Raw genomic sequence first — 19969 nt, forward strand, 5'->3', positions numbered from 1 at the left:
TTCTGTATTTTATGACATCTGTATTTACCTTCTCCGATGATGCTACCTCCTATTCTTCCTTCCCCTTCTCCCCATATTCTTCCTTCCCCTCCTCCCCTTATTCCTCCTTCTCCTCCTTCCCTCCTCCCCTCTTCCCCCTTCTTCTTCTTCTCCTCCCCTCCTCCTCTTTCTAATACATTGATTTTCCATTCGGGCAGAATTTCTAAAATGTTAACTTCACCATTTGAATTGATTCTTTCCATTTCTATTTATTCTCCTCTCTTAATCCTAATTATGATTCTGATTCTTACTCTCTTCGCTGTCACTCTTTAACTCCATTACACGTTCTTCCTCTCTTTCCTCCTCTTTCCCAAGTTCGTAGCTTACTCGGCAACAGACATGTACCCGAACACACACGAAGCCGTATAAATCTTACCTATTTACCTTACCTATTACATTTTCCTTCCCTTCCCTTCCCTTTCCTTTCCTTCTCTTCCTCCTCCTTCTCATTTTCCTTTTTCGTGTCTCTATTATTACCTACTTACCTTACCTATTACATTTTCCTTCCCTTCCCTTCCCTTTCCTTCTCCTCTCCCTCCTCCTTCTCATTTTCCTTTTTCGTGTCGCTCTTATTACCTAATTACCTTACCTATTACATTTTCCTTCCCTTCCCTTCCCTTTCCTTCTCCTCCTTCTCTTTTTCATATTCCTTTCCGTGCCTCTCTTATTCCTTATACTCCTCTTCCTCTTTTACTTTCTCCTTCTCTTCCTTTTCTTTCTTCTCCTTCTCTTCCTCTTTCTCGTTCTTCTTCTCTCCATCCTCCTTATATTTCTCTTTATCTTCCTCCTCTTTAGCCCTCTCTTCTTCCTTCTATCTCCCTTCCTCCTCTTCATTCTCCTGCGCTTTCTCCTCTTCCTCTTCTTTTCCTCCTACGTCTCTTTAATCTACTCTCTCATCTCACTCACTTCCTCTTTATCTTCCTCTTCCTCCACCTTCTCCCCCTCTTCTTCTTTTCCTCTTCATCTTCATCTTCCTTCTTCTCCTCCTATCCCCCCTCTTCCTTCTCCTCTTCTTATTTTTCCTCCTCGTCTTCCTCCTCTTCCTCTTTGGCGCCATTTTCTGCCTTCAAGACGAAAATTGTGTCCTTTTTTATTTCGGCGAGCGGGCGAACATTCTCGTTGTCTTCACTTCACTTCTCTTTCTCCTCCTCTCTCTCTCTCTCCACTTCTCTCATTATCTCTCTTTCGCTATCAAGGACCCTCAGACTTCTTCTTTGTCTCTTATCCTTCTCTTTACCATTATTCTTTTCTCTATTTTCTCCTTCATATATACAGTATATATATATATATATATATATATATATATATATATATATATATATATTTCTTCATCTCTCTCTTTCCTTTTTTGCAGTGTAAATTGTTCTATTACCTTTTTTACTGACTTTGATATCACCTAGTTCCTACTTCAATATATATATATATATATATATATATATTAACTACATGCTTCCTTATTTTTCTCCACCTATACATTCTCTATCTCTTCCGCCTTCTGGTTCTTGTTTTTTTTTCCGTTCTCTCCTCTCTCTTTCTCCTCCTCCTTTTCTCCTACAACCCTCCCTTCCTCCTCTTTCCCCTTCTCTTCTCCTCTTTTCTTACTTCTTTTTCTCTTCCTCGTCCTCTTCCTCCTCCTTTTCTACTCTCTTCATTCCTATTTTCCCCCTAATAATCATTTTCTCCTCTACCTCTTCCTCTCCCTCCTCTTCATCCTTCTCCTCCTCCTCCCTTGCTCCACTGTAACTCATCCTTGAGGCAGCCAACATTCTGCTGTCCAGACAGACAGACACACAGACAGACAGACAGACAGGCAGACAGGCGGGTCTTCCAGAACATCGTACGTACTCTACTTGACATTCTAGTTTCCACCGTCTGACTTGCAACTAAATATTTTCTAGGTGAATCTTGGACCTTAGTGTCTGTCTGTAAACAAGCGTCGATGTCTGTGTGACCAAAGTCTCCTGGAGGTTTCAGGAGACCATAAGGCCTACATTAGGTAGTTCAATATCCATTACTACCTATTATCCCAATCTTTAGGTTTATCTAACCTTCTTTTAAAACAACCATTAGTGTCAGTGTTCACTAATTGGTTACTAAATCTATTCCATTCGTTAACTATTCTATTGGTAAACTAGTTCGTCCCTATTTCCTTCTTGAATGTAAATCAGTCCAATTTAAATCTGTAAATCAGTCCAATTTAATTCTGCAATTACGAGTTCTGGCCTGTTTTCAAGTGATGATATCTGGTAGCGTTGAAAAATCGACCCTCGGTTGTAAACGAAATAATTAAGTAAATTGCTTACGGCTTTTATACACTGTCATATGCTTGTGATATTTTCCATAATCTATGAAAGCTTAAAACGTATTTCAATACCGATACACGTGATCAGCGTCTAGTTATTATTCTTATTTCTTTGTATTCATTTATTTATTTACCTATTTATTTATTTATTTATTTATTGCTGTATAACATCTCTTTGTCAGTGTTCTCATTCAGGTTTTTTTTTTTTTTTTTTTTAAAGAAAATCGCGACAGACGTCAATATGATGTTGCATCGTCAGCAACAAATCCATCTGTGATCTTGTCAATTTCTAAATTCAATTCACTGCATCCTTATCCTAGACATGTACTTATCTATACATCAAAGGCTTTTTCCCCCTTACAAGAGAGATAGCCAAATTAAAAAAAACATGTATTCAACCACACCCATAACACTTCCACCCACTCCACTCCCCTACACCACCCTCTCCCCCTTTCCTCTTAGCTTCTCGTGGATGACGGGTCATCCCTGTATCCCGCCCACTGCCCTGGGTCAGAAGCAATGCAGCTAGACACAGTACAACCACTATAGAACCTAGGGTCTACATTTAGCATATAATATATATTATCTCCATATATTCAAATAAATATTTCTTATTTCTTTTACATTTACAATGCTGCCATACAAGACTGCTCTATCAATCCAAAACCAATCTATTATCAATTTACTGCAGTTTTCAAATTTTTTGCTTAGGACAATTATTTTATATAGACAAATTATCATGTATAATTGTTGTCTACTGATATATGTTTGGTTGTGCCCAATGTCATGATTTGTATTATATACTGTACATACATACATATACCAAAGGGTTTTTTTCCCCCTTACACGAAAGGTAGCCAAAACAGAGAGGCATAATAAACCTTAATTTAATTAATTCAAAATTATATTCACGGCCTCTCTTCACCTGGTGAAAACGAGAAATGATATATAAATACACATACATATACACATACAAATACTCATGCACATACGCATACACAAACACACTGACATACACACATACACATTTGTATTCATGTTCACATGCTACACACAACATTCATATACAGACGCATACACATACACACATACATAATGTACACATGCTACTCACACAACATACATACACACATATACATACGTATACACATGCTACACACACAACACACACACACACACACACACACACACACACACACACACACACACACACACACACACACACACACAAAACAAGTTAGATGAGAAAGTGGTGTGTGCAAAAACAATACATGAATTTAAAAATAGTTTAGATAAAATGAGATATGAAGACGGGACACCACGAGCATAGCTCCCCTTCCCGTAAAATACAACTAGGTAAATACACACACACACACACACACACACACACACACACACACACACACACACACACACACACACATACATATCCACATGCTGCGCACACATACACACACAATATATAAACATAAAAACACTCATACACAAACACACACAAACACATACACGCATACGGCTTACTGGTGTAGTGGCTAGCATCTCACGGTCCATGTTTGGCGGCCCGAGTTCGAGCCACGTTCCTGGCTTGAAAAAGCTTTTAGTGATATTGCAAGCTGTCACTGACCCCCTTTGAGCAAGTGCGCATAAAATCAAATCAATAATCACATATCGGGCAACATGACCTCCGAGGTTTCATCCATGGGTGTAATAGCTGTCGGTCACGAGTCCAGCACGTGGTCCAGTCCCACGGAGATAACATACATACACATGCATAAACATCTTTGTTTTATTTCCTTGGATTTCGGCCGTGAACCAACGAACATAATATTCTTAAACTCTCTGATTGTACCTCAGCACATTTCAACTCGGAAGTATAACTTTTTATATGTTCTTCTTCCTCTTCCTCCTCCTCCTACTCGGCCTGCATTCTAATTGGAACGTGGGTATAACGTGTATTAATATGAAGAAATATATCAACAAGTGGCTTTTGATGTGAGTACGCCAACTCCACGTCTCTTCCTTCCCCTCCTCCTCCTCCTCCTCCCCTCCCCTTCCTTCTTCTCAGCGGCTGCCTCCTCCTACCCCAACCTCCTCCTCCTCCTCCTCCTCCTTTACGGCCCCTCCCCCCTACTCTCTTCTTCGTCGTCGTCCTCCTCCTCCTCCTCCTCCTCCTCTTGCTCTTACAGCCCCTCCCACCCTACTCTCTTCGTCCTCACCCTCCTCCTCCTCCTCCTCTCTTTTTCGACCAACGACGGAATGTGTGCAGTGTCGTGAGGAGGAGAGGAGAGGAGGGGGAGGAGGAGGAGGAAGGGAAAGGAGAAGATGAGCAGAAGCGGCGAAAGGAGGAGAGAGTATGGGGGGAGGGAGGGAGGGAGGGAGGGGGTGGAAAGAGGGAGGAAGGGGAGGGAGGGAGGGAGGGAGGAAGAGAAAGGAGATGAGTAATAGTGGAAGGAGAGAGAGTGTGGGGGGGAGAGGGGGAGGGGCTGCTGGTGGGAGGGGGAGGGAGGGAGGGAAGGGGAGGGGGTGGAAAGAGGGAGGGAGGGAGGGAGGGAAGGGGAGGGAGGGAGGGAAAGGAGAAGGTGAGTAGAAGTGGTTGAAGGAAGGAGAGAGTGTGTGTGGGGGTGAGAGGGGGGAAGGAGCGCTGGTGAAAGGGGGGTAGAGGAAGGGAGGGGGAGGGAGAACGGGGGGTAAAAGAGAACGTGGGGGGGTAAAAGAGAAGTTTATCATTTCACTTCAAACAACTTTTTTGGCGTCGCGACTGGCGTCGGAGGCAGAGGGGAGAGGAGGAAGAGGGGAAGGGTGGGGGGACGGGAGAGAGAGGGGGGGAAAGGATGTTCGCGGGGGGAGAGGAGGAGAATGGAGAGGGGAGGGAGGAGGGTACTTGTGGGGTAGGAAAGGGAGAACTTAAGAACATAAGAATGAAGGAGACTGCAAGAGACCATAAGGCCTACACTAGGAGAGGGACTATTACTTCAGGAATAACTAGGAGAGAGAAGTAAATAAAGAACTAAGCAGAGAGACGCATACAAGGATACAGAAAATGAAAGAGAGAAAAGAGAGGAAGAAAATCAAAACGAAAAGAGACCCAGCTCTAGAGAGAAAGAGAGAAAGTGTCTCTACACACCAGACCCATTAAAGAATAGAATTGTTTGTCTATAAATAAAAGATAAGAGAGTTTGTAGTAAAGTAGTTTCAAGGAGGCGGAAAAGATTATATGAGTGGATATTGATGAGAAAAGGGGGCAGAGATATTGGGAGACTGGAGGACAGAGAATGACCGGAGAGACAACAAAAAGAAAAAAAGGAGAAATAGAAAATAAAAAAGTTGATGTGGAGAGAATTGAAAAAATTATGAGTTAATACATACATACATATATATATATATATATATATATATATATATATATATATATATGTATAAGTATATGTATATATATATGTATACATATATATATACATAACATTTATATATATATATATATATAATATATTTTATAGAATCTACAGAACTAAAAGTATATCTGGCATTGAGTCAGCAAATTGCATCACAATTTGCATTTAGTTTTCTTTTTTCTCTTTTTTTATTATAAATGTTGAACATTTTTAGGTTTAAGAATGAAATATGCAAGAATAGGTTTACCAACAGAGTGGATAACGAATGGAATAGAGTTAGTAATCATGTAGTGATCGCTGAAACAATCGGTTGTATTAAGAGAAGATTAGATAACTTTATTGATAAGGATGAAAGATGATAAGGGACATGGAACTGCCTAGTGTAGGGCTCATGGTCTCTTGCAGTCTCCTTCATTCTTATTTCGTTATTTTAACAAAAGTGGTAAATGTCTGAAACGCGTTCTAATTTTTTTTTCAGAATTGTTTTCGAAGTTACCTAAAACCATAAAAGCGCAAATCCAAAATACAATAGCAAATTCAATTACATTAGTCTACATGGTTTCCTCTGACGTTCAAGGTTCCCAAGCACTACATATCAAACTTCCTAATGGAAGAATCTTCTTTAAAAGTTAATATATATATATACACAAGTAAATGAAATAATAGAAATAAATAATAATAATAATAATAATAATATTAAAAATAATAAAAATAATAATAATAATAATAATAATAATAATAATAATAATAAGTAGAATAATAAGAATGATTAATAAAAATCACCCAAAATTTCCTCCACAATGACTATAAAACAAGAACAAGTACCTTTATATAAAAATGATTAGAAAAAATTACCCAAAATTTTCTCATTTTGATCTAAGTTTTATCCCAGCCTCTGGAATAGGTACAAATTCAAAATTGGTTGAAGATGTCTTCCCAACCGGCTATGAATTTGTTCAAAATAGTGTAAATAAATTAAAAAACTAATTCTGTTACGCTTTTCCGATTCAAACACCGAATGAAATACATACATTCATATGAAAGTATCAAAAGTATATATATATATATATATATATATATATATATATATATATATATATATATGTAGCGTCGGCTTTGTTTCTCGCAAGCCTCAGTTGGAGTCAGGAAACGACTGTCGGAATTATTTGATTGACATCGCCGTCACTGACGATTCTATTCAGGTATTGCAACGACAAAAGACCATCAAGGATACGTACCAGCTTAACCACGAGCTATGAATGGGCTTTGTTCTCCGTAAAATTAAGTTAGGACGGCAGTTAGCTGTCGACTTAGTCCTTCGGGAGTTAGATTAACTTCCAAGTTGGAGACTTTTAGTGTCTCGGTAGCTCAGTTGGTAGAGCGTCGGCTTTGCTTCTCGTAAGCCCTCCGTTCGAGTCCGGGGACGACTGTCGGAATTATTTGACATCGCCGTCACTGGCGATTCTATTCAGATTTTTATATAATATAATCTGCTGAAATCCATAAATTGCAAAACATCTGTTCAGCTGTTTTTGGCCATGTATCCACGTCTTGCCCATTATTGCCCTGTCAGTTGCGGCCACCCGCATTTTTAGGCCGATGTTTGGGTCGCCTCCCCGCCTGGACGGGACTGTCGTGAACCAACGCAAGAAACGCGCAGCAGGTCCTGAATATCGAACTCAGGACCACCCGCTCGTGAGTTCGAGACGCTATCCTCTGGGCTACAGCGCGATCCTTGCTCCCACAGTCGAAGGAAAACTAGCCCAGTGTGATACCGCCTATAGCGTGACATCCTTGGGTGGGGGGGGGAGGATAATTCGTTGTAACAGCCTTCATCACGCTCCCAGAAGATCAATGATCTGGCTTTGGTATTTCTAGGCATACCTTCTCCTCGTGATGGGCAAGAAATGCTCAGATCACATTCAAGACTACAAGGAATTCCATTGTGCCTCAGTATGAGAATTTCGATTTTTGTGTTATCTTGTAACTGGGTTCGACAGCCTATGACAAGGATCAAATCCTTCCGAGCGCCAATTATGCACTTGGTTATAATCTCCTGAGCCATAAAATTAAAAAACAAACAAGTAAAAATAACTAAAATTAAATAAATAAAAAACATATAAAAAGTAAAAAAAGAAAATTATGTTTTGTCTTCACATTTTTAGTTAAAATTTCCTTAGTTGTATCAATTATTGTCACTAGAATTGAACAATTTCTTGTCGCCTCGCGGGCCGCGTACGACCGGCCCGCGGGCCGCATAGGCCCGTGGGCCATAACTTTGACACTCCTGACCTATGGTGACAGACGACTGCTATGTGTCCTGGCTCTCCGAGCACATTAGGCAATGGTGATGGATACAGGGACGTCCAAATGGAAAGCAATGGAAATGGAAGGAGAGGCAAAGAAGAGGAAGGTATAGAAAAAGGGGAAATTAGATGAGAAAAGGGAAAGAAAAGGTTTGGAATAGGAAGAAAATGAAAATGAGACGAAGGTCGGTTGAAAACGAGGCTGTGTAGCGGGATGTGGAAGACATGAAAGTGGGGAAGAGAAAAAAGAGAGGAAGGAAGAGAAAAGGAGGAAAAGAAGGATGTGGAGAAGAGGAAGAGGACAGGAAAGGAAAAGTTGGGGCCCAAGGAAGAGAGATAGAGGTAAGAGAGAGAGAAGTGAGAGAGATAGAGAGAGAAAGCGAGAGAGAGAGAGAGAGAGAGAGAGAGAGAGAGAGAGAGAGAGAGAGAGAGAGAGAGAGAGAGAGAGAGAGAGAGAGAGAGAGAGAGAGAGAGAGAGAGAGAGAGAGAGAGAGAGAGAGAGAGAGAGAGAGAGAGAGAGAGAGAGGATGGGTGGGGGATAAGGAAGGGTACCTAAGAGTGAGGATTAGATGAAGTGAAGAATATAGGGTGGAGAAGGTTGTACTAAGGAAGGACAGGGGCAACAATAAGTATGAAAAGCAGAGGTCATCGGAGCTAAGAGAGCGAAGAGGAGAAAAGAGCAGGCGAAAAGAGTAAGACGAAGATGAGAAAGGAAATCAGGATGAGAAAGAAGAGTAGAAAAAGGAGGAGGAGGAGGACGAAGGGGACGAGGAAAAGGAAGATGAGGATGAAGAGGAGGAGGAGAAAGAGGGGAGGAGGGGAGGAGGAGGAAGAGGAGGAGGAGGAGGAAGAGGAGGAGGAGGAGGAGGAGGAGGAGTAGCAGCAGCAGCAGTAGCACGCGTGTGATTATAAGAAATAATATGAAAAAAGGACTTGAAGAAAAATCAAAAACAAAAGACATGAAGACATGGATGAGATAAAAGAAGATATACGAAGAATTGCAGAACTAAACCGTAACTAGGCAACGACTGTGGGTAAACAAGGGGAGGAGGGGAAATGGGAGGAGGTTATGGAGGAGGAAGGGAGGTGGGAGTGGATAGAGAGGAGGGACTGAGCGGAGGACGGAGAGAGAAAGGGAGAGTGGAAGGTTCCCGGGTGGGAGAGAGTAATGAGGGACATGACAGGGAGAGGGAGGGAGGGAGAGAGGGACATACGAGGGAGAGGTAAGGAAGAGGGAAAGGGTTTTAAAGGAGGGAGAATTATAGGAGGGACAGTAGATAGAAAGATATAGGAGAAATCACATCGTAAAAATACACGGAGACCTGAAGGATGCGTGTGTGTGTGTGTGTGTGTGTGTGTGTGTGTGTGTGTGTGTGTGTGTGTGTGTGTGTGTGTGTGTGTGTGTGTGTGTGTGTGTGTGTGTGTGTGTGTGTGTGTGTGTGTGTGTGTGTGTGTGTGTGTGTGTGTGTGTGTGTGTGTGTGTGTGTGTGTGTGTGTGTATGTGTGTGCGTGGTGTGTGTGTGTATGTGTCGTGGGCGTTCCGCGTTTGCGTGGCTGCCGCGCGTTCGCGTGTTTGCATTTGTTAATGTACACGTGCACGTGAATGGCCTCTTCCGAAATTAGTTAAAAAGAACTCTGTCCCCCAACACCCACATCGAGGCACAACCATCCACCCACTTAGCTCCTCCTCGACATAAACGAAAACCCTGAGACTCGAAAGAAGCGGACTCCAAGTACTCCTGTTTCAGAAAGTAGAAGTTGAAGATGTTCGTTGGCGGGGGAGGGAGGAGGAGGAGGAGGAGGAGGAGGAGGAGGAGGAGGAGGAGGAGGAAGAGGAGGAGGAGGTGAAGTTCGAAGTCTCTTTTGGAGGAAGTAGAGTCTTGAGATCGATAAACTGAGGTGAGGTTGGTCGCTGGAGAGCTTCAGAATCTGGCGAAGAGTTCATGACCACAAAGAGGAAGCAAACTGAACGAAAAAAAAAAGAGAAAAAAAAAATTGGGGGAGAAATTTCTACAGACTTGATATATGAAATAGAAAAGTGGGAATGAAATTATTTCAACGTCATTTTGAATAAAAGATCATGGTTAAAAATAACAGAGAGCAGCAGAAAGAATTGTGGAAAATCTCTGGGGGGGATTTGGAGAGCAAGGGCGTCGTGAGAGTGGAAAGAGAAAAAGACGAAAAAAATATATATACATATACGCATGTATATGAATGCATATATATTTACATATATTGAATATGTAAATATGTAAATACACACACATTTTATGTATACATTTGTTGCATAGCTGACTGCCTGTGACTTTTTGTGTCTGTCTTCTTTTCAAAACTCTCTCTCCTCTTCACCTTTTTTTCGATTTTCTGTTTATTCTCTTTCGTAACATTTCGAATTTAATTTGTGTGTGTGTGTGTGTGTGTGTGTGTGTGTGTGTGTGTGTGTGTGTGTGTGTGTGTGTATGCCCATGTATGTACATATGTTTATATGTATGCAACAACAACCGTTTACACAGATAAACAACGAGATGCACAGCACCAGACGATCTCGTTTTACCTTACCTTTGGTTTTCATTAGACACTGATCCACAATACGTTGGCGAACACAAACCCTACAGAAAGGAAAGAGTGAATTATATGAGATCATGGCACTACAAGGTGCCTTATAACCTGAAAAATTATATATTTTCTAACAAATATATCTATTAGTTTCATAGAAACCTCGATGAAGATATCCATTATTATCGTAACAAACGTTAATCAGACCATTCACCGAAATTCCTATCTAAAATGGATAATTAAACTTATTTATATGTTTAAGTGTACCTGTGAGTTAATTTCCCACCCATTTCTTAAGTTGGCTAATCTCGTCTCATTTAGGTTGACAGTTTGACCTACATAAAATTCATCACACATTTTACGTGGGATTTTACACATAAAATCTTTTGAGCAATTTACAATTTTATTTATGAGCAATGCTTCGCTACACAGGAGGTCTTACAAATTGTATTTGCGCTAACATTTCTTAGTAACTCTGGAGCTCCACCTAAATTCTCTTCAAAAAGGTAAAATCAACAAGTTGTTTTTGACCAAGGTTTGTTCTGGCTGAGGGTTGTAGAAGGTCTTTCGAGCGCAGATGTAGAGAGTATCCAGGAAATGTTTAATATATCTCACCTTTGTTTATATATATATATGTCTGTGTGTATGCGTGTGTGTGTGTGTGTGTATATATGTATGATATGCTTGTATATATCATTGTATGCACGGTATATATGGTCATATGTCATAAGTCAATTACAGATCAAAGCAAATAATTAAAGAGAAACTAAAAAATGACCAGAAATGGTGGCTAATATAAAAAGAAAAATAAGCTCGTAAATTCTTCATCTCGGACAAGAAGAGAACGAGAGAGAGAGAGAGAGAGAGAGAGAGAGAGAGAGAGAGAGAGAGAGAGAGAGAGAGAGAGAGAGAGAGAGAGAGAGAGAGAGAGAGAGAGAGAGAGAGAGAGAGAGAGAGAGAGAGAGAGAGAGAGAGAGAGAGAGAGAGGCAGAGACAGTGGGAACAGAGTTAAATGTCAGTGTCAGGGATCAAACTGACGTGGCTGGCGAATTGGGGAGGAATGACATGTTTACTCAAAGAAGTAACAGATGTTGAGCCACAAGATTCTTCCTTTCTTATTTTCCAACTTATTTCTAATCCATCACTAGGACCACGACCGTTCTCGTAATAGGTGCACATGTTGGCCAATTGCCATTAGTTTATTGTTTTTAACAATTTATAATCACTCAGAAAAGAATAATCGATACTGATAATGTTAAAAAAAAAAAAAAAAAGTTCGACACAGACGCACAGAGTGATTAAGTGGTGACCGGAGATATTAATGCGAAGATAAGCAAGTCCAGATCACGATTCGCTCCACAGATATCTTCCAGGAAACATCAAACCGTTTTCTATTGTGAAACTAAGGAGCGTATTTTCTGTTGTGAAACTGGAAAATATAGAAGGACGAGAGTAGGCAATGGTAAGGAAAGAGAAGAGATGAGAAAGTGTTAAGAGGTCACAATACGAAAAGGCAGAAATGTACATCTATTTACTCATCCTTCTATCTATATGCCAAGGGCTTTTGTCCCCTTTACAAGGAGGGTAGCCAAGTCAGAAGGCAAGTACCCACTCCCCCCCTCTTCCACTCCCATCTACCACCCTTTCCTCCCTCTCTTTCTTAGTTCCTCGTGGATGACCGGGTCATACCTGTATCCTGTCCACTACCCTATGCCAGGAACAACACAGCAAGACACTACACATTCACAGTAAGGCCGCTTCATTTAAATAAATGTAGATAAAATAAAATGAAAGTAACGAGGGGGATGTGAAGTGAGAAAAGAATTATCCCCATCTTCTCGTCCTCTAACAATCTAGCACTAGCTTCTAGCAAACGTGTTCTAGTAAACGTCTTCTTAGTCCTCTCCATCATTTTCCAAACTTACATTCTCCTAGACATCTCCAGATACACTTTCGTCACTTTCGCTGCTTTTTCAAGCTGGCCTTATATGATCAATATTATTGCGCAATATTTCGTATTGTACAATATCATTGACGGTGTAGGGATGGTATTGAAGAATGACACAATATATTGAAGACATTAAAAGAATGACACAATATATTGAAGACATTTAAAGAATGACACAATATACAGAAGACATCAAATACCATCCCTATGCCGTCAATAATATTGTATGATACGGAATATTGCGCAATAATATTGATCGTGTAGGGGCACAAATTATTTTGCCAGAAATAATCCTACATTCACATAACGAAACAGTGGTAGATCTCCAAAGCCTCCCACTGAAAAAATCTTCATAAGTCAAAAACCTCCTTGACGAGGACAGAGATGTATTAAGTTTCCAATGTAAGGAGTCTGAGATGAATAATTACTCATTTATTTCTATCCGCTACGAATAAAGATCTTGTATTAACAGTACTACCAGAAACACAAATAAATAAAATAAACTCGAAGACAGGTGTAAACGTTTCTTTTGCTTCTATGTCGCTTCCAACCCATTTGGAGAAAAAAAAAGAATTATCAAATGGTAGCGAAAGACAGTGATCTTAAATATTACAAATCATAACGCTAATTACTCATTTCAATTGGGAGTAAATGAACGCAGTTGATTAACCATTCACGCAAGCGTATTCTCTAAGTGATTATTTGAGCGGCATTTGAAAGAAACCCGAACATAAAGATGTCTTTCATCTTTTGATCACGGGCCGTGAATATGTCAACAAGTTCAACAGAAAGAGAAACAGAGGGGAAACAGATTGACACGTACCCAGGTGAAGAGTTATTTCAAACGTAAGTTTCAGAGTTTTCCAATGAATATTCATGTGAACATGTGTATGTATATATGTACATATAATGTATGTGGTGTATATATATATATATACAAACACATATATATATATAGATACATATACATACATATACATATATATGTACATATAACGTATATGTGCAGGTGTGTGTGTATATATATATATATATATATTATATATATATATATATATATACACACACACATTATATATATATATATATATATATATATATATATATATATATAAACATATATATATATATCATATATATAGATATATGTATATATACATATATATATATATATATATACTGTATATATACAGTATATATATATCACTGATGAAAAATGTAGTAGTACATTTATAAATCAAAACTGAAACTATGGTCGGAGCACAAGAAAAAACTAGAAACGCTGAGTCTATAATTTTCGACTGTTAGCTACAGTCCTCTTCAGTCTACTTAATACTACTGTGTTTTGCAGTCAAAACAGACATATATAGACTCACTGTTTCCAGTTTTTCTACTCCGACTGTGGTTTTAGTTTATTTACACACACACACACACACACATATATATATATATATATATATATATATATATATATATATATATGCAAAATACACCACTTGGAAGAAGAAAATAACGAAGCAGAGCGGTTTCGTATATTACATCTTCAGTGCAAAAAGTACATAGTTGAATAGAAATACATATTCAACTATGTACTTTTGCAACGAAGATGTAATATACGAAAGCGCTCTACTTCGTTAATTTCTTTTTCCAAGTGGTCTACTTTGCATAAGTGAACCATGTTCTTACTTACATATATATATATATATATATATATATATATATATATATATATATATATATATATATATATATATGCTAGTACATCGTGACAAGTTGATGAAGATGGAAAAAGAAGTCACGGGACTAGTTCCGAGTTCCTGAGTTTATTCCTGACCGGGTTCGCTCCATGCTTCTTCAGAGGAAACATAGAGCGAGACCGGTCAGGAATAAACTCAGGAACTCGGAACTAGACCCATGACTTCTTTTTCCACCTTCATCAACATATATATATATATATATATATATATATATATATATATATATATATATATATACACACACACCTCGTTGACCACAACGGCATATTCAGTTGTTGACTTTCATCTTCCTGATAATCACAATTTTCATGACAACAGACCTTCTCTCGGGATGGCAAGCGGAGGCAAGTTCTCCAATACGTTCCCTTTTATTTGACGTTTCGACAACAGGGAGCAATCTTCAGGACAGTGAGTTATCGCAGACTAACCAATAGACAGCTACATGATTAACAAAACACAACAATGGTAGGAAATCCACATCTTATGGTATTGCTGTCAGAGGCATTAGGTGGGCTTGGTACCCCATAACTGGATCTTGAGTAATTTTTGGAGGAAATGGTTTTGGATGCGACATATATACATACATATATACATACATACATACATATATATATATATATATATATATATATATATATATATATCGCATGAGAAATCACATGACCTCGTGATTCTAAATATGCAGAAAAACCACCAAGGAAAATACTAAAATTATGACCGAGCGCTTTCGTCTATTTAGACATCTTCAGGATACATGTAGCTGAAGATGTCTAAGTAGACGAAAGCGTTCGGTCATCATTTTATTAATTCATTATTTCCCTCGGTGTTTTTTCTGTATATATATATATATATATATATATATATATATATATATATATATATATATATATATATATATGAATTGCCGTTATGGGAGCTCGTTCTCTCGTGGAAATTGATTCCAACATTTTCACTATCTTTGGATTAATATATTGCGTAACAATCTTGGTCTCATTGTCAGTGTACATATGTATGCATTTGTATATGTATATGCCTAAATATATGTATATGGATATGTATATGTATTCGGATAATATGTATATGTACATGTATATTAGTATGTACATGTATCCGTATGTGCGTATGTACATATATACACAGTGTATATGTACATGTATATACACAAGAGTAATTGAAGGAATTGAAAAAGACAATGGAGGTGTGTTGAAGGTAGGAACTAAAAGAGAGAAAGAGAGCGAGAGAGGACAAGAGAAAGATAAAGAGAGCAAGAGAAACAGAAAGACAAAGATCAATAGCAAAAGAGAGAGAGAGAGAGAGAGAGAGAGAGAGAGAGAGAGGGGGGGGGGGAAGAGAGAAAGAGAGAGGAGCTGACGTTGGGCAGTGCATTACTCGCTCTTCTAATTAAAACTTGCTCTCGTAGTTCACAAGTTCGGCCCAAAAACAGCGTAACGTATGCACGTCGTTGTAGACGCTCCCTTCCTTCCTACTTCACTCCTTCCCTCCCTCACTCACTCCTTCCCTCCCTCCTTCACTCCTTTCCTCCCTCCTTCACTCCTTCACTCCTTCCCTCCCTTCTTCACTCCATCCCTTCCTCACTCACTCCTTCCCTCCCTCCTTCACTCCTTCCCTCCCTACTTAACTCCTTCCCTCCCTCCTTCATTCCTTCCCTCCCTCATTCACTCCTTCCCTCCCTCCTTCCTTCACTCCCTCCCTATCTCACTCCTTCCTTCCCTCCTTCACTCCCTCCCTCTCTCTCACCCTCCTTCCTTCCCTCCCTCCCTCCTTCCTTCCTTCCCTCTCCTTATCCTTCCTTCCCTCCCTAACTCATCCATCCCTTCCATCCTTCCTTCCTTACCTATCTCCCTTATGGACTAACTAGTCCTCTCATTCACTCATTCAATCCACACTAATTTCTCTCTAACTCCGTCTCTCCCTCCTCCTTTTTTCTGTTCCCTCTTTTTGTATAAAATATTCTCTTCACTCCCTCTCTTTTTCCTCTCCCTCTTGATTCTTTCCCGGCAATTCACGTGACCTGACCTGACCTGACATGACTTGAGATGACCTCACTTGACCTAACCAGTCCCATTCCTTCCCATTCCGTTCCTTTCCCTACTGAATCGTACCAAATTCTTTCCTTATTTCTTTCCTTCCCTTTCCTCTCCTCCCTTGCCTTTCGCTCTCTTCCCTTACCTCGCCTCTCTTCCTTTCCTCTTCCCTTTATTTACATTTTCCCTTCCTTTTCCCTTTTTTATTTTCCCTTCCCATAATTTCCCTTGATTTTCCTTTCCTTTCCTTCCCCTCTCTTTCCTTTCTTCCCCTCTTATTTTCTTATTTTACTCTTTTCTCTTCCATTGCTTTTTCCTTCTTCCACATCTCTCTTTCCACCTTATCCACCCCTCCTTACCCTCTTCCACCCCTTCCATCCACTTTTATTCACCTTTTCTCCCTTCTCTTCTTCCTTCTCCCTCTCCACTCCTGGTTTTCCCAGATCCCTAATCTTTTCTCCTTTCCCCTTCCTTATCCTCTCTCTCTCTCTCTCTCTCTCTCCCATTACGCCTTCCCCCTTCCCTTCCCTTCCCCTCCCATTCCCTTCCCATCTTCTCTTTCACCTTCCGTCTCGATCTTCTTTGTCAATTATCAGCTTCCCATTTTCCCGATACTTAAAACCTTCTTCCCTCATTTGACTCCGTTTTCTTTTCGGGATCCTCACCACCAACCACCTCTTTGCACCCCCCTCCCCCTCCCCTTCCCCCTCCCCCCCCCACCGCCGTCTCAGCATTTTTCTAACTTATCTCTCTCTATCTTACCATCTCCATCTTCTCCTCCTCCTCCTCCTCCTCCTCAAATTTTGTTTTTTTCTCTCTTCCGACATTTTCTTACTTTTGATTGCCTCTTTTCTCCTCTTTCTCCTTGCTCTCTATCACTCCTCTTCTACTTTTCGTTCTCTTTCTTCTTCTTTTTTTTTGTCCATCGTTTTCTTTCTCTTCCGTTCTCTCTCCTTCTTCCTCCTCTTCATTCGCTATATAATCCATCCTCTCCATTGTCGCCACTGTGTATGTTCCTTTCTTCTTCTCTTAACCTTTCCATGAACTCTCCTTTTCCATCTCCACCTCTCTCCACTTCCTCTCCTCTCGTCCAAAATTCGGTCATTATTCTTCAACTTCCACTCTCCTCCTCCTCCTCCTTCTACTGCTCTTCAACTTCATTATCTTTCTTTTTTTATTCCTCTTCCTCTTCCTACCTTCCTTTCTTCCCGACTTTTCTTCCTCTTCTTCCCTTCCTCTTCTCTTCTTTCGCCTTCCCCCTCATTCTCCTTGTCCTCCTTTCATTTTCTTCCTTTCCCTTTTTGCCTCCTCTCCTTGTCTATGATACATTCACCACTCTTCAATTTCCTCCTTTTCTTCCTCCTCCTTTTCTTCGTGTTCCTCCCTCTTCCTCCTCCTTTCCTTCGTGTTCCTCCCTCTTCCTCCTCCTTTCCTTCGTGTTCCTCCCTCTTCCTCCTCTCCCGAGTCTATGACAAGGCTTCTACGTGACCTCACCGCAGCATCCCCGATCTCCTTCTTCTCCTGCAGGCAGTCTCAGCGAGCATCCCAACCCTCATGACTTCGCTCTTCGCGCAAAGACCCGAAATTTGGCAGACCTCTTCTGCTCTTCCAGAAGAAACCTCCTCCGACTCTCTCCCTTCCTCCGCACACTCTGTGTCCTCTTATAACCTCCTCCCCCCCCCCGTCCTCCCGCTTCCCTCCCTCCTCCTCCACAGCATCCATACTGCACTCCATGCCCCCGCTCTTTCCTCCTCCTCTTCCTCCTCCTCCTCCTCCTCCTCCTACACGCCATCGTCGTTGTCTCTACTCTCTTTCTTGCCCTTACTCCCTCCACCTCTTGCTCTTTACCAACGACGTGAGCGGTGAAACAGAACCTCTTCCCTCTGCGGGTTCTTCAGTCTATCATCTTTTCCTAATTACTTGGTTTTCTCTCTACACCCACCCCCTCTCTCTCTCTCTCTCTCTCTCTCTCTCTCTCTCTCTCTCTCTCTCTTTCTCTCTCTTTCCCTGTATTTCTTTTTTCCCTTTCCGTAACACAGAACTAGCTCTCCTTTTTTCCCGTGGTGAGGTTCTTCAGAAGAGAGGCCATGGGAGACGGTTAGGATATCATTCTTCGCCAAATTTTGGGGGGAAATTTTCTTCGTCAAATTTCGGGAAGATTTTGGATCCGCTGAATCACTCGGGCTACGTACCTCTCCCGAAGCAGCTCCATTAATGTAGTCACCTCCGTCATGGTTTCGCTCACAAACTCTCCCTCTCCCCCCTTACACCTTCCTCCTCCTCCTCCTCCTCCTCTTCTTGTCCGAGCCCTCCACGCCCCTCCTCATCCTCATCCACGTTCTCCTTCTCCACCTCTTCCTCCATTTTCTTGTCCTTCTTTCTCTTCCTCCTCCTCCTCCACTTCACTTGTCCTCCTCCTCCACTCCCCTCCTCCTCCTCCTCCACTTCTTCTTGTCCTCCTCCTCCACTCCCCTCCTCATCCTCCACGTTCTCCTTTTCCACCTCTTCCTCCCCTTTTTTTTCTTGTCCTTCTTCCTCCTCCTCCTCCTCCTCCTCCACTTCTTCTTGTCCGAGTCCTCCACTCCCCTCCCCATCCTCCTCATCCTCATCCACGTTCTCCTTTTTCACCTCTTCCTCCCTTTTTCTTCTTCTCGTCCTACTCATGTACTTAATCGTTGTCCCCCAACTCCTCCTTTTTCTCTTAATAATCCTACTCCCTGTTCCTCCTCCTCCTACTTCACCCAATTCCCTCCTCATCCTCCTCCATCACTTTTTCCTCCTTATTGCCCTCCTTCCAATCTCCCTCTTTTCCTCTTTTTCTTTCCCCTTTCTCCATCTCACTCCCTCCACACTCCACACTCCAGCCTCCTCCCTCTTCCTCCTCCTCCCTCAATTTCCTTAATCCTCCCTGCTCTTTCCTCCCCCCCCTATGTCCCCCTTTTCATTCTATCCCCCTCCCCCCACTATCCTCCTCCTCCTCCTCCTCCCTCTTCTTTCTTCCCTCCTCCTTTCCCTCACACCCTTTCAATCTTCCCTCAATTCTCCTCACGTCTCCTCCTTCCATATTCCTCATCCCTCTTCCCTCGTACCTCCTCCCTCCATCCTCCTCCGTCTTCCTCCTCCTTCCTCTTCCCTCGTTCCTCCTCCGTCTTCCCCTCCTTCATTCCTCTTCCCTCCTCCCTCCATCCTCCTCCGTCTTCCCCTCCTTCATTCCTCTTCCCTCGTACCTCCTCCCTCCACCCTCCTCCGTCTTCTTCCTCCTTCCTCTTCCCTCGTACCTCCTCCCTCCACCCTCCTCCGTCTTCCTCCTCCTTCCTCTCCTCGTCGTTATTAGCCCCCGTGCATATGAACAGCTTCTTTCGTTGCCATGAATCGGCGACACCTGTGGGGGGAGGGGGGAGGGGGGAGGGGGAGGGAGGAGGCTAGATATTGCTGGGGTTCCTGACTGCTCGCGAGTGCTCTTGCTGCAGACTGGGGTTTCTCTTCTGGGGGAGGGGGGGAAGAGGCTGGGGGGGGAGCGATGACGTGTCTCGTCTGGCGGACTCTGGTTCGATTCTAAACCTCAGACTTGCTTGCGAAGTTCGACTGCGTCGTTCTGGAACATTCGTCAGAGTGGCTTAGAAG

This window comes from Oratosquilla oratoria, chromosome 16 (genome assembly GCF_046742065.1).
Source record: "Oratosquilla oratoria isolate Oo_2021 chromosome 16, ASM4674206v1, whole genome shotgun sequence".
Taxonomy (NCBI): Eukaryota; Metazoa; Arthropoda; class Malacostraca; order Stomatopoda; family Squillidae; genus Oratosquilla; species Oratosquilla oratoria.